Source organism: Pleurodeles waltl, chromosome 7 (assembly GCF_031143425.1).
Source record: "Pleurodeles waltl isolate 20211129_DDA chromosome 7, aPleWal1.hap1.20221129, whole genome shotgun sequence".
NCBI lineage: Eukaryota > Metazoa > Chordata > Amphibia > Caudata > Salamandridae > Pleurodeles > Pleurodeles waltl.
In genome coordinates, this window is record NC_090446.1 from 1,026,541,803 (window position 1) to 1,026,555,330 (window position 13,528).

General features: G+C 43.2%; 1 protein-coding gene across 1 annotated transcript in view; it reads left to right on the forward strand.

Moving 5' to 3' along the window:
• The window catches only part of LOC138245864 (cilia- and flagella-associated protein 337-like), a 1,005,044-nt gene that overhangs the window by 347,745 nt on the left and 643,771 nt on the right, over positions 1-13,528 (forward strand). The gene's annotated exons all lie outside the window — the stretch shown is intronic.

Here is a 13,528-nt window from a genome sequence, read left to right on the forward strand (position 1 = left end):
TGTGTAAATAATACATTTTTATATTAGAAAACTAATACTTAGCATAGGTTTGTTTTAATCAACATAACCAAGATGCAATATTTTTTAAAAGCCCGTGTTTATGTGTAGTCCACAAGCTACGTTCAGAAATTCATAGAAATTAAGCTGTAGTCTCCACCTCGGTTTAGCAAAGTAACACTGTCCTAGCGTTCTCAGTAGTATTTTGCAACACTACAAGAGTATGAGCTAAACATCTGTTGCCACCTCGATATTATGAATGTGCAGAAGCAGTTGTGTGGTTTCTCTTGTTTTTTGCATTAATAAAACATACCATTACGTTTGTGCATCACGCATTTAAATGCCAATGAAAACTATGTGCAAGTAGATGTTTTGAAATTAATAACGTGATTAGTGCTGCGAATGTAACATTTTAGTGCTGCCTCTTTATGTAATGTCATGAACATTTGGTGTTTACATTGTTCAGAACATTATAAAAGACTTACTATTTGTGGCATGTAGGGAAATATTTAAACTTCTACACAGGGACACATTGGAAAGGAAGGGTAAAATACAGACAAGGGTGTAAGGATATATCTTTTTCTGTATGGTTACCTCCAAGTTCTTGGATTGATGCTGTTGTTTTTTTTTACTCTGAGTGCACGGAGGCCTTCTAACCAGATCTCATTGCCTGTGCCCTTACTCTTAAACAAACATGTCAAATTGGCTCATACCCAATTGGCTAAGCTAACTTACCTGTAAAGTCCCCAGTAAATGGGAAACAGGGCATGTAAGTTAAAGGGCCCTCCAGGCATTGCTGCACTGGTTGTGCCACTATAGGTATGACACAAATAAAACAAGACTCACAGCCCACCATTTGCAGGGTGGAAGAGCAGTTTAAACTGCTAGCCCAACTTTGCTATTTAAAGAAATGGCAAAGCCTGACTTCCACGGTATATGTATATGTCACCCCTATTGCAGGCCTACCAAGTCCAAAGACAGGGCACAACATATCTCATGGGCAGAACATACAATTTTACATATTCTGGCAGAAAAACGTGAAACACTTATTTTTACTGTTGCCCAATTGTAGAGGACAGAGTTAATCACTAACCCTTCAGCTGTGCTAACGCTGGAACAGTGTGACTAAAGTGGGTCATCCAAGGTATCAAACATCTTGTTATATTAAGCCCCACTTGATTCTCAAGTTGAAGTTAGTGTAACATGTTAAAATGTGCATCTTTAGCAAAATTGCCACTTTGTTGCCTTTAGTCCCGTGTCCATACCGGTTGCTCACGGGGTCCCGTCACCGAGAAATATTTCTACCCTCTTGCTAATGTCTCCCAGGAAAGGATACAGTAGGCGCCTGCTCTAGAAGGAAGTGTTACCTCCCTCGTTCAAGGAGCTACACAGTTGTTAGCCCAAAAGGTGAGCTTCAAATGAGAAGCCACCTTTGAATGGCAAAGAGGTAACACTTAGGAGAGGAGCTGCTCCATTGTTCAGGCAGAGAGGCAGGCTCCGAGAGACTGGAGAGGGAAAACCAGTTGCCAAACCAGGTCCCCAGGGATGTGTAGCCTCCTTAGATGCCACACCTCTGGATTGAGCTACAGAGCTCCACCCACCAGAGAGGAGTCCTGTCATAGTGGAAGGGGTCAGAATGGTATATACTAGGATGCCTAGATACCACACTTCACAGGAAGGGGTCATCAGGTAGGAGGGAATCTGGTAGCCCATTGTCTTGCAACTGCATCCACTCCTGAGGGCTTTTTCTGAGCATAAGTAGGGCACCTCTGGAGCCCCAAACTCAGATTTTGACTGGACTCGAAGAAGGACCATGGAAGGACTGCTCTCCTACGCCATTGTGGACTGCACTTGCAGCACCTGGTGTCCAGCAAAGAAGAGGGACTGTACCTATATCACACCAAAGAAGAGGGTCCAGAAACAAGATGACTTCCTGTATAGAATGCCAGTTCATATCACATGTGTGGGAGCTTAATCCGGAGGGCATGGACCCTAGTCCTCCATTTGAAATATACATTGCTGGATTACAGTAAGTTCCCACCTTAATAATAAATCTTTTGTACTAAATGTTCTATTTGTCAACTAGGCCTCTCAAAATCCAAGAAACTAACAATCAATGGCCAGGACCATCACATCCATGACTTTATCAACTGTGAAAGTATCAATGTGGTGTATATAGTTTGGTGCCCTTGTCATCAAGCCTACATTGGTAGCACTATTCGTCCACTTAAAATCAGGATTCAAGAACATTTTCGCAATATTCAGAAGCCGGATGCCAAGGCACCCTTAGTGGAACACTTTAATGAACATCATCCTCATGAACGAACTTTTACTCTTTGTGGTCTTCGGCGTATCATATTGTCTCCAAGAGGGGGCAACCTACCATTGCGGTTACGCCAAGAGCAAAGTCGCTTGATAATCAAACATGACACAGTTAATCAGGGTCTCAACAAAGACCATGAGTGGCATTATTGGCTGATGTGAAGTGTCAGTCAGGCACTCTTTTCACTTATTCTGTTACTACATAAGGAGCATTTATGCTTTATTTTAACCACCTCATTGCGCTAGATACAAAACATTGATGTATGACCATGCTCATGTTTTTCTCATCCCTTGTTTACTATTAGAGGTTAGATTTTCCTTTCCTTTGATATTACTCATTTAGAACAATTTTTCTTGCTCCAAATACTATTGCACACACTATTTGTTTTTGTTTTTGATGCATTTTTCTGAAAAATTGCACAACCTGGTGTTGGAGGAAAAACATCCCCATGACATGCACAGTTAAATATAAAAAAAACTACAAAACTATTATTTTTATAATTAACATGCCACTTATGGCAATTTTTCTTTGAATCACCTGGCTTATAGTCCTTTTTTAAATTTTTCTGGACCATAGGTTACACCAATTCTTTAAAATTCTGTGTTGTATAAATACTGCAATATTTATTCCCACTCTTACCTTTTTTTTCATTTTTATTTTCACTTTACTTCTAGTTTTATTTATTCTTACAGTGAAACATCCCAATAGCTTTACTCAGTCTGCTCGCTTCCCAGTAGGAAAATCATCTCCTTTTCAAGATGGCGCCGCCCGTATAAAATATTAGACGGCACCGTCTTTCCTCTACAATATTGATGGAGCCCCAACAGGGCTAGTTTCTGTAGTCCTACCTCTATGTCAGCACCTACACTAATGAGGTAGGACCAATTCTAAAAGTATAAAGGTCCTCCGTTCGACTCGGTGTGCCCCCTGATAAAGAGGCAACGTACGCGAACGAAATTAAACCTTACTGAACTTTGCTACTAAGGTGTGAATTCAGCTAGTCTTCGATTACGGCCACCTATTAGTATCTTTTGAGACCCCTTTGACTATTTGTTTGATATTAGTACGCACCTATCTGCCCACTTATATCATGCCTGAACTGATACATAATATCTTCCTGTTTAGACTCTCCAGAAGGGGGTTTTCAACTCCTCTATGTAGGAGGCTGGACTGGCTTGTAGTGAGTACCAAGGGGTACTTGCACCTTGCACCAGGCCCAGTTATCCCTTATTAGTGTATAGGGTGTGTAGCAGCTTAGGCTGATAGATAATGGTAGCTTAGCAGAGCAGCTTAGGCTGAACTAGGAGACGTGTGAAGCTACTACAGTACCACTTAGTGTCATATGCACAATATCATAAGAAAACACAATACACAGTTATACTAAAAATAAAGGTACTTTATTTTTATGACAATATGCCAAAGTATCTTAGAGTGTACCCTCAGTGAGAGGATAGGAAATATACACAAGATATATATACACAATAGCAAAAATATGCAGTATAGTCTTAGAAAACAGTGCAAACAATGTATAGTTACAATAGGATGCAATGGGGACACATAGGGATAGGGGCAACACAAACCATATACTCCAAAAGTGGAATGCGAACCACGAATGGACCCCAAACCTATGTGACCTTGTAGAGGGTCGCTGGGACTATTAGAAAATAGTGAGAGTTAGAAAAATAACCCTCCCCAAGACCCTGAAAAGTGAGTGCAAAGTGCACTAAAGTTCCCCTAAGGACAAAGCAGTCGTGTTAGAGGAATAATGCAGGAAAGACACAAACCAACAATGCAACAACGATGGATTTCCAATCTAGGGTACCTGTGGAACAAGGGGACCAAGTCCAAAAGTCACAAGCAAGTCGGAGATGGGCATATGCCCAGCAAATGCCAGCTGTGGGTGCAAAGAAGCTTCTACTGGACAGAAGAAGCAGAGGTTTCTGCAGGAACGAAAAGGGCTAGAGACTTCCCCTTTGGTGGACGGATCCCACTCGCCGTGGAGAGTCGTGCAGAAGTGTTTTCCCGCCGAAAGAACGCCAACAAGCCTTGCTAGCTGCAAATCGTGCGGTTAGCGTTTTTGGACGCTGCTGTGGCCCAGGAGGGACCAGGAGGTCGCAAATTGGACCAGGAGGTAGAGGGGACGTCGAGCAAGACAAGGAGCCCTCTTAGCAGCAGATAGCACCCGGAGAAGTGCCAGAAACAGGCACTACGAGGATTCGTGAAATGGTGCTCACCCAAAGTTACACAAAGGAGTCCCACGTCGCCGGAGAACAACTTAGGAGGTCGTGCAATGCAGGTTAGAGTGCCGTGGACCCAGGCTTGGCTGTGCACAAAGGATTTCCACCGGAAGTGCACAGGGGCCGGAGTAGCTGCAAAAGTCGTGGTTCCCAGCAATGCAGTCTAGCGAGGTGAGGCAAGGACTTACCTCCACCAAACTTGGACTGAAGAGTCACTGGACTGTGGGGATCACTTGGACAGAGTTGCTGGATTCGAGGGACCTCGCTCGTCGTGCTGAGAGGAGACCCAAGGGACCGGTAATGCAGCTTTTTGGGGCCTGCGGTTGCAGGGGGACGATTCCGTCGACCCACGGGAGATTTCTTCGAAGCTTCTAGTGCAGAGAGGAGGCAGGCTACCCCCACAGCATGCACCACCAGGAAAACAGTCGAGAAGGCGGCAGGATCAGCGTTACAGAGTTGCAGTAGTCGTCTTTGCTACTATGTTGCAGTTTTGCAGGCTTCCAGCGCGGTCAGCAGTCGATTCCTTGGTAGAAGGTGAAGAGAGAGATGCAGAGGAACTCGGCTGAGCTCTTGCATTCGTTATCTAAAGTTTCCCCAGAGACAGAGACCCTAAATAGCCAGAAAAGGAGGTTTGGCTACCTAGGAGAGAGGATAGGCTACTAACACCTGAAGGAGCCTATCAGAAGGAGTCTCTGACGTCACTTGGTGGCACTGGCCACTCAGAGCAGTCCAGTGTGCCAGCAGCACCTCTGTTTTCAAGATGGCAGAGGTCTGGAGCACACTGGAGGAGCTCTGGACACCTCCCAGGGGAGGTGCAGGTCAGGGGAGTGGTCACTCCCCTTTCCTTTGTCCAGTTTCGCGCCAGAGCAGGGCTAAGGGGTCCCCTGAACCGGTGTAGACTGGCTTATGCAGAATTGGGCACATCTGTGCCCAAGAAAGCATTTCCAGAGGCTGGGGGAGGCTACTCCTCCCCTGCCTTCACACCATTTTCCAAAGGGAGAGGGTGTAACACCCTCTCTCAGAGGAAGTCCTTTGTTCTGCCATCCTGGGCCAGGCCTGGCTGGACCCCAGGAGGGCAGATGCCTGTCTGAGGGATTGGCAGCAGCAGCAGCTGCAGTGAAACCCCAGGAAGGGCAGTTTGGCAGTACCAGGGTCTGTGCTACAGACCACTGGGATCATGGGATTGTGCCAACTATGCCAGGATGGTATAGAGGGGGCAATTCCATGATCATAGACATGTTACATGGCCATATTCGGAGTTACCATTGTGAAGCTACATATAGGTAGTGACCTATATGTAGTGCACGCGTGTAATGGTGTCCCCGCACTCACAAAGTCTGGGGAATTGGCCCTGAACAATGTGGGGGCACCTTGGCTAGTGCCAGGGTGCCCTCACACTAAGTAACTTTGCACCTAACCTTTACCAGGTAAAGGTTAGACATATAGGTGACTTATAAGTTACTTAAGTGCAGTGTAAAATGGCTGTGAAATAACGTGGACGTTATTTCACTCAGGCTGCAGTGGCAGGCCTGTGTAAGAATTGTCAGAGCTCCCTATGGGTGGCAAAAGAAATGCTGCAGCCCATAGGGATCTCCTGGAACCCCAATACCCTGGGTACCTCAGTACCATATACTAGGGATTTATAAGGGTGTTCCAGTAAGGCAATGTAAATTGGTAAAATTAGTCACTAGCCTGTTAGTGACAATTTTGAAAGTAATGAGAGAGCATAACCACTGAGGTTCTGATTAGCAGAGCCTCAGTGAGACAGTTAGTCACTACACAGGTAACACATTCAGGCACACTTATGAGCACTGGGGCCCTGGTGAACAGGGTCCCAGTGACACATACAACTAAAACAACATATATACAGTGAAAAATGGGGGTAACATGCCAGGCAAGATGGTACTTTCCTACACTCTATACTACTGTTCTTAGACAATTATAAAGTACGCTACAGTGAAGCTTTATTTTCACGTTGTAATATACACAATGGTCACTAACTAGTAACTGAAAATGAGTTGGATATTTTCCACGGTTTATGTTGTCTATTTGTAATGGTGTTAATGTGGCCCATACATACTGTCTCATGCCTATTTCATGTGGGGCGAAACACGTGTTGGCTGAGCCTCTGCTTTATTCTGTGATCCAGTTTTGTGAATTTTCACTTGGAACTGTTTAGCATTCAACAATAAATCTTGAATGGGGAACAATAATATCCCTTCTCGCAGCCCTCTTTCATGAACAGTATCATAAATTGCAATTGGATGCTTGAAAAGATTTATTATTAAGGTGGGACCTTACCGTAATCCAGCAACAACTGTACCAGTCGTGTTCATCTCAAGGAGAAGTTGTTTCCAGAGCCCAGCCAAAGCCAAGAGACTCCAAGGTCAAGCTGACTGGCCTCCTGTCCACATCAACGGGACACCAAAGCTTAAGAAGCCTGCTGGGGCAAGTTGATAGCCCAAAGTCTTCAACCCACCACCAACATGCAGCACCAGGGACCAGGATCCATCTTACAAAGTTGCACCAAGGTTTGCTGAGTTCACGTCTGTCGTTGTTGCACAGCTGGGACCCCTAGAGGACAAAGTATCAACCCAGGAAGGATTGACCGGTTACAGAAATACTGAGTGACTGGTAGTCCAAACGCGACTGGACTGCTTCCAGCACCAAGAGGACTGCGAAGGACATCAAGCCTATGATCACCCCCCCCCCCTTTGTGGACTGAGATGTGGTCCCACCAAAGTCCCTCATTGACCGTATGGCATCCATAGCATCATTGAGCATCTTCAGTAACTTTCATCCCTTGCATCTGGACCACTTCTATAGGAAAGCCCTGCAAAGGATAAAATGATATGGAACTTGCTGAAGACTGCTTTACTGCCTGAGGTAACTGTTTCTGAAGACCTTGCTTGACTCCCTGACTGGCTCCCTACTGGAGTTGGTTACCTTTATTTACTTCAACTGACTGCGTTACAACTAGCCCAAACTTTTTAGTAGAAAAGTTTCTTGCTGTCAAATCCACCAAATTTGCATAAAAAAACATGGGACCCCAATTTCAATATGGTTCCTGGGACAAGACAAAACTGCAAACAGTATTGAGAACCCCAGTCTACTGTTTTCTTTTAATATTCTGGAAACTTCTCTCATGAATACACATACAACACTAAGAGGATACAACTTTTTTGAGTCATTCTCTTTATAATTCAATGTAATTATATATTTATCCTCCTTCATATTCACTTTAGACCAGTGGTTCCCAACCTGTGGTCCGGGGAACCCTGGGGGTCTGTGAAGCCTCTTCAGGGGGTCCGCGACTGCTTGGAAAATTAAATATTATTAACAGGTTAGGTCCCCAGCTTTCAGTAATGACTCTGTGGGGGGTCCCTGGATACCAATAATGATTCAGTGGGGGTCCCCAGGTTCCAGTAATGGTATAGTCGGGGTACATAGAAGTCAAAAGATTGGGAACCACTGCTTTAGACCATAAGTACAACTTCACCTCTACTTTTAGTGCTATAATATAAACATGATTACAATTTTTTAAAACCACAATAACATTCCTCTTATTCATTCCCATACACACTACATACACTTGGTTAAAAACATCCTTTCCACATCATTACAGGTCTTAAAGATATTTCCAAAAAACGTCTTGCACCATGATATTCAATACCTAAATATACATTTACATAAATCAAGACTATTGTTACTTCCTTTTCACACTATTTGTTTCATTCTTTTGTGTAGATGATTTAACCGTTCTCCTCAACATCTGTGGCAAGCGTTATATATCATGTCAACGGGTGTTTCAGCATGAACAGCCTTTATCAGGAACACCACATAATCTTAAGACCCTAAGAAATAAATTTCCAGAAACTGCAGTAACACAATAAAATATCCCACTGAGCCTCACATTCCTGACAATATACACCAACATACAATAAAACAGGTGCTAGAGTCCAGTGAAGAACTCACTTATCATGTCCTCGTTCACCATGACATGACATCTTCGTACAAATACATGCCAACATGTCAAAGATCACACAGTGTTGACTTGACACCTTAGTACAAATAATGGCCACCATGCCAAAGATCACACAGTGTTCACTCCAGATAACCTTACAATAGTCATTGTGGATAGTGTTAAGTGTGTCATGTACCATCACCAAAATAGATAACACCAGGAAGTGGATGATGGAAAAAAAAAAAATAATAATAATAATAATAAATCGTTTTGGAATACTGGTACTCTTTGTGGGGAATGGAGCAAATCCATCTCAATAATAATCCTTGAAGCACTAGTGCCGAGTCCACAGTATGACTACACCAGGAGAAAGCTAAAAATAAAAAAATAGAAGTTGGTGAATTAGATTGAGCACTGGGAAGGTAAACTGCCAACTAATTGTAAGCTCTACCTAAATTGATTTAGTAAACTCATCTCAGGGTGGCAGGACTTTCTTTCTCCAAACATGTAACTCCTTCAATAGCTGGGTGACTGTTACATGGGTGGATGTGTCTCTTATCAGAGACTAATGGGAAATAAAGTGAAAAACAAACTTTCCCTTTCCCTATACCTCCTCCGATTTCTGTCAATTAGGCTCATTGCAGAGATTGTATTGTGCCCCTATATTCTCAATAGCCTTAGGCAAATCCCCAAATAGACACCCACTCATGCCTGTCAGAAGATTTTTTTTTTTAACCAAAACCCTTTTAGTCAAGTCCTCAAACGTTCGTGTTAGCAGTCCCCGGTCTAAAAATCCAAAGATCTTAAACATGGTCCCTAATCATGGATCACTTTTGCCCATCAATGAATTGGTAAAACAGCCCCCCCCCCATCAGGTGGACAGGCAGGTGCTCACATTGAAAAAGATTTATCTTAAGAACAAACACTGTGCGGGGAACAGGTATCCTGTAACTTGTCCATATTATCTGGGACTCCACACAAACTACAAAACAGAGAGCACCAGCATACTGATGTGGGCCACCCTCCAGACTCGCTGGAAACATATTTTTCTTACCTTCTTCCCCACTCAGATAATTCCTCTAGTTCACATCCTTTGCCCATGGCTGTGAGCGTTGCTCACAGACTCCAAAAGCAAACATGTTCTCATATGCCAAATAAAATCCATAATGCATTGAAGCACATCAGCTGTGCTTGTGGGGTCCTTTGTCCCCTCTTATACCATGACAAACATCTTATGGTGGACTAAATTAGCATCCAAAGAAGGAAAAACAGTGCGATCACTCTTGTGCAGGTATCGTAGGACTCCTGTTGTTAGAATGAGACTGCTGAATTAGTGGTGGCAGCACCACCATTTGTGAGGGAATGAGTCAATCCCACATTGTCTTGGGAGCTGTCTGCCCAACCCTTTTAAATAGCTAGCAGCACCTCACCCAACCTGTAAGAGAAAGTGATTTGTGGCAGGCTGAAACATGGCACTCTCAGGGGAAGTCGTGGTCGAGAAGTCTCACCCCTTTCTTTCATTAGCAAAAGGTCGCATACAGACACTCACGGGCAAAAAAAACAAGAGATGCAGGATGGTTTCAATATATTGATTGAAAAGACTGCACTCTCGATAAAATATATGTGCTGCAATTATTAGGGCAATGAGGCATAACAGTATTAGAATGGTGGTGACCAGCTAGAAGAAAATAAATAGTCCCAACATATTGGAATGATATACACAGATGAATCCTACCTAGCCCCTAACTCCTAATCAAAAGCATAGCGGTGATGGCCCAATCTGTCCGTACTTAGTCTCTGAGAGGAGCACCCACCCCTATTACCTGCAGGCAAGGGGTCTGCTCTCTGTCTCCTCTGTTGGCCGTAGAGGCAGGGGCGAAGGCAGCAATGTAGTGGCAGACAGCCTGGACAGAATCCTTGCTAGAATTACTTCCCTGATGTTCCCTTGGCTACAAACTGATTTATAAGAAAACATATTTTTGTTCGATGAAAAGGCCTGATGTGAGCATGTGCCTGAGTGTCGGACTGATTGCAAACTCTTGTTGCGACATTTGCTATCTGGATTACCATGTACTCAGACTCATCAACCTTGGACACGGGTACATGGTGAAATGTTGTAAACAGAATAACAATAACAATGCTTTCACAGAAACACAAAGTTACAGCTGATTAGAAAATAAAAACATCCAGCTGAAAGGAGGCGAATTGAAAACGAATAAATGAAATCAGAGCACATTTATAGGTAAAAGCGCACAGGCTGCAGGCCTAAGCCAAGCCAAAATATGTGTGCCCAAGCAGAGTGTAAAATAAACCCACGACACCCTCCCCAATGTCGGGAGAAGAATACATATACATAAAGAGAGATAAAATGTCAAAGATGACATGTAAAGCAGGCCAACAGGCAGGCCAAATTCACAGGCAATTACTATTTGAGATGAGAAATGCCAGTCAATTGAATTCAACAATAATTATGGTTCTGCAGGAAATCTCTAATGTCTTCAATGGTAATGGAAGCCAAGAAGGATTCCACCTCAGCAGGCAACAAGTTGACTAGCGGGTTAGCTGAAGGATCCACAGAGCATATGTGTGCAGAAGCTTCAGCCATTGTATTGGCTTAGGGGGCCACATTCCTGGCCGCAGTAGATGGTTAAGGCGCCAGGAAATCCACAAGAGATGACTCATAGGATGCCTCACGTCTCAACCAAAGTCTCAATGGACATGTCCATGAATGAGCCCTCAGTGAGAACATTAACAGATCCGTGACCACTGAAAGCACAGGCTGCACAGCAAGACACATCTTTGGTGCACACTCGAAGAAGCACCATAAGCAGTGGAAAACTGGCTGCACACAGGTCAGTATTGGTCAGAATGTCAATGGCCAATTCAGCTCAAGCTCATCCAGCAGTGAAGCTCCATAGTATTACTTCATACAATCATGACAAAGGTTAGCTGGTGGAAGCTCCAGTACTCCACTTTCCTGAGATGGGACAGTCATTGCATAGAAAAAAAAGCAACAGCAGAATGCCGTGAACCAAACCCAAAGTTATTGAGAATTCACCAAAGACACTTGAAAAGAGTTAATGGAAGGCCAGAGGTATCACTCCAGATACAGTCTGGAAGGTGTTAACAAATCCAGAATCAACAGCCTTTAAAAAAAGGGCACAGTTGCCACAGTTTTGGATGCGTTAAACATTCTGCTCACCAACTCTCCAAAATGATTGAGGAAGTTGGTATTTAATAGGGACTGTCTCTCTGATAACCTTGCAAGTTGGATGACATAGGCCTCTCTGGCTGACGTCAGAGCTACATGTTTTTGAAACAATAGTGTGTTTAGTCTGCTCAGCTTGTCCAAATTTACATTTGAAAGAGCAATGTGCAGCCACATTTCTGCTACGTTTATCTTTTGTGTGTAAGGATATAACACATGGCTGGCGGCAGCATGTTACAATCTGAGAAACCGAAATTACATAGGCAATTTCAAGCTTCATTACGCTACAGCTTTCACTGTTCAGCATCACATAACTTTCATTGGAAAGCATTTGAAATACTGGGTGAATCAAAGAGATGGGAGTACCCTTCAGATAGCATGCCAAGTTCGCTATGGCAGCATTACCAGTGCTGTACAAGGACACCTGCTTGCAAATCATAGAATGACTAACAGTGGTCTCACATTTGCTTCCGCTAAGAAAGACCTCAGTTTTACCATTCAAACATTTGTAAGTGAAAGACGTCTCCCACACACCTTGTGGATCTAACTGTCCCCTAACTGCTCAGATCTGTCAACTGCAGAATGTTTTAAACACTTCCTTCACTGAAATGTGGAAACGGGAAGGTTGATTACCCCATGTATTAGTCATACTGCTGATAGAATTTCCGCTCCATAAAAGGCAGCTTTTTCAATTACTCGATGCAAAGCATGATGCAACTAGCTTTTTTTTTAAATCCAATTATCTGTTGCTGTCTGGTAAAGTTAAAGGCAGCAAATAACTCAATAGAGTTAACATGCTGTCAAGGCACATGGCCACTTTTGAGGACTTGAAATGTCCAACCCAACTGCATAACGGACCTAAGTTGACTCTGTCCTTGATGTAAAAATGACATTGTAGAGGACAAAATGTTATTTAGCGTGTAAATGCAGTTGGACAATGTGTTCATACCAATATCGACAACGGCTAAAGCCTTCTCTATGTTTTCTTTCTTCCTTAAACATGCAGCAGCTTCCATTTACAAAAGCTTCCAAATGTCATTATATATGGCATGTAGATAACATTTTGAGCATGCTTCTTTAGGACCCTGCGAGAAATGTTATATGTCGACTTCTTCTGAAAGGAGACTAAGGTGTTCTTGACCGCTGCTAATGTGGAGGAACGCAACCAATGTTGGCAAAGTTTACCCACACTATATGTAGTAATAATACCTGAGTTTTGAACTGTGACATAGCAAGTGTCTGGTTGGCTTGCTCTGAAACCCTGTGTGGCATGACCAAAATGTGCCTGACACCCAATTGTGCCCACTGATCACAGAAACCATCTGCCATGTGTTTTCCATACATTTTTAACTCAACAGAGTTCTTCCAGAATTCATAGCCTTCAACAGCCAGCCAGGAAACAAAGGAATCCAAATAGATCTATTTGGTGTTGGTTAACAATATTTTCCTCACCTTAGAAGGACGTAATTTAAAGTAATATGTCTTTGCATTTTTAACATCATGCCTAGTTTTGGAACTTGCCACTGAAAGAGTCGGACAATGCTCCCATTGTGTGTAATTAAAAACAGATCTCCAGTACTAGCTCAGAGAAGAAAGTGATGTCCAAAATGGCGGTAACAAAACATTTCCCCATAATTTGCTGTGTATATATATATGCATCTTAAACTCCAGTATAATATTGAACCTCACAAAGCATGGAATCAACTGGCTTAACATCCCAATTATCAGAAACACCTCCAAGTGTAATAACATCATTCATGGAAACTTTAAAAATGTATGGAATTTGAATGACCTCAGTA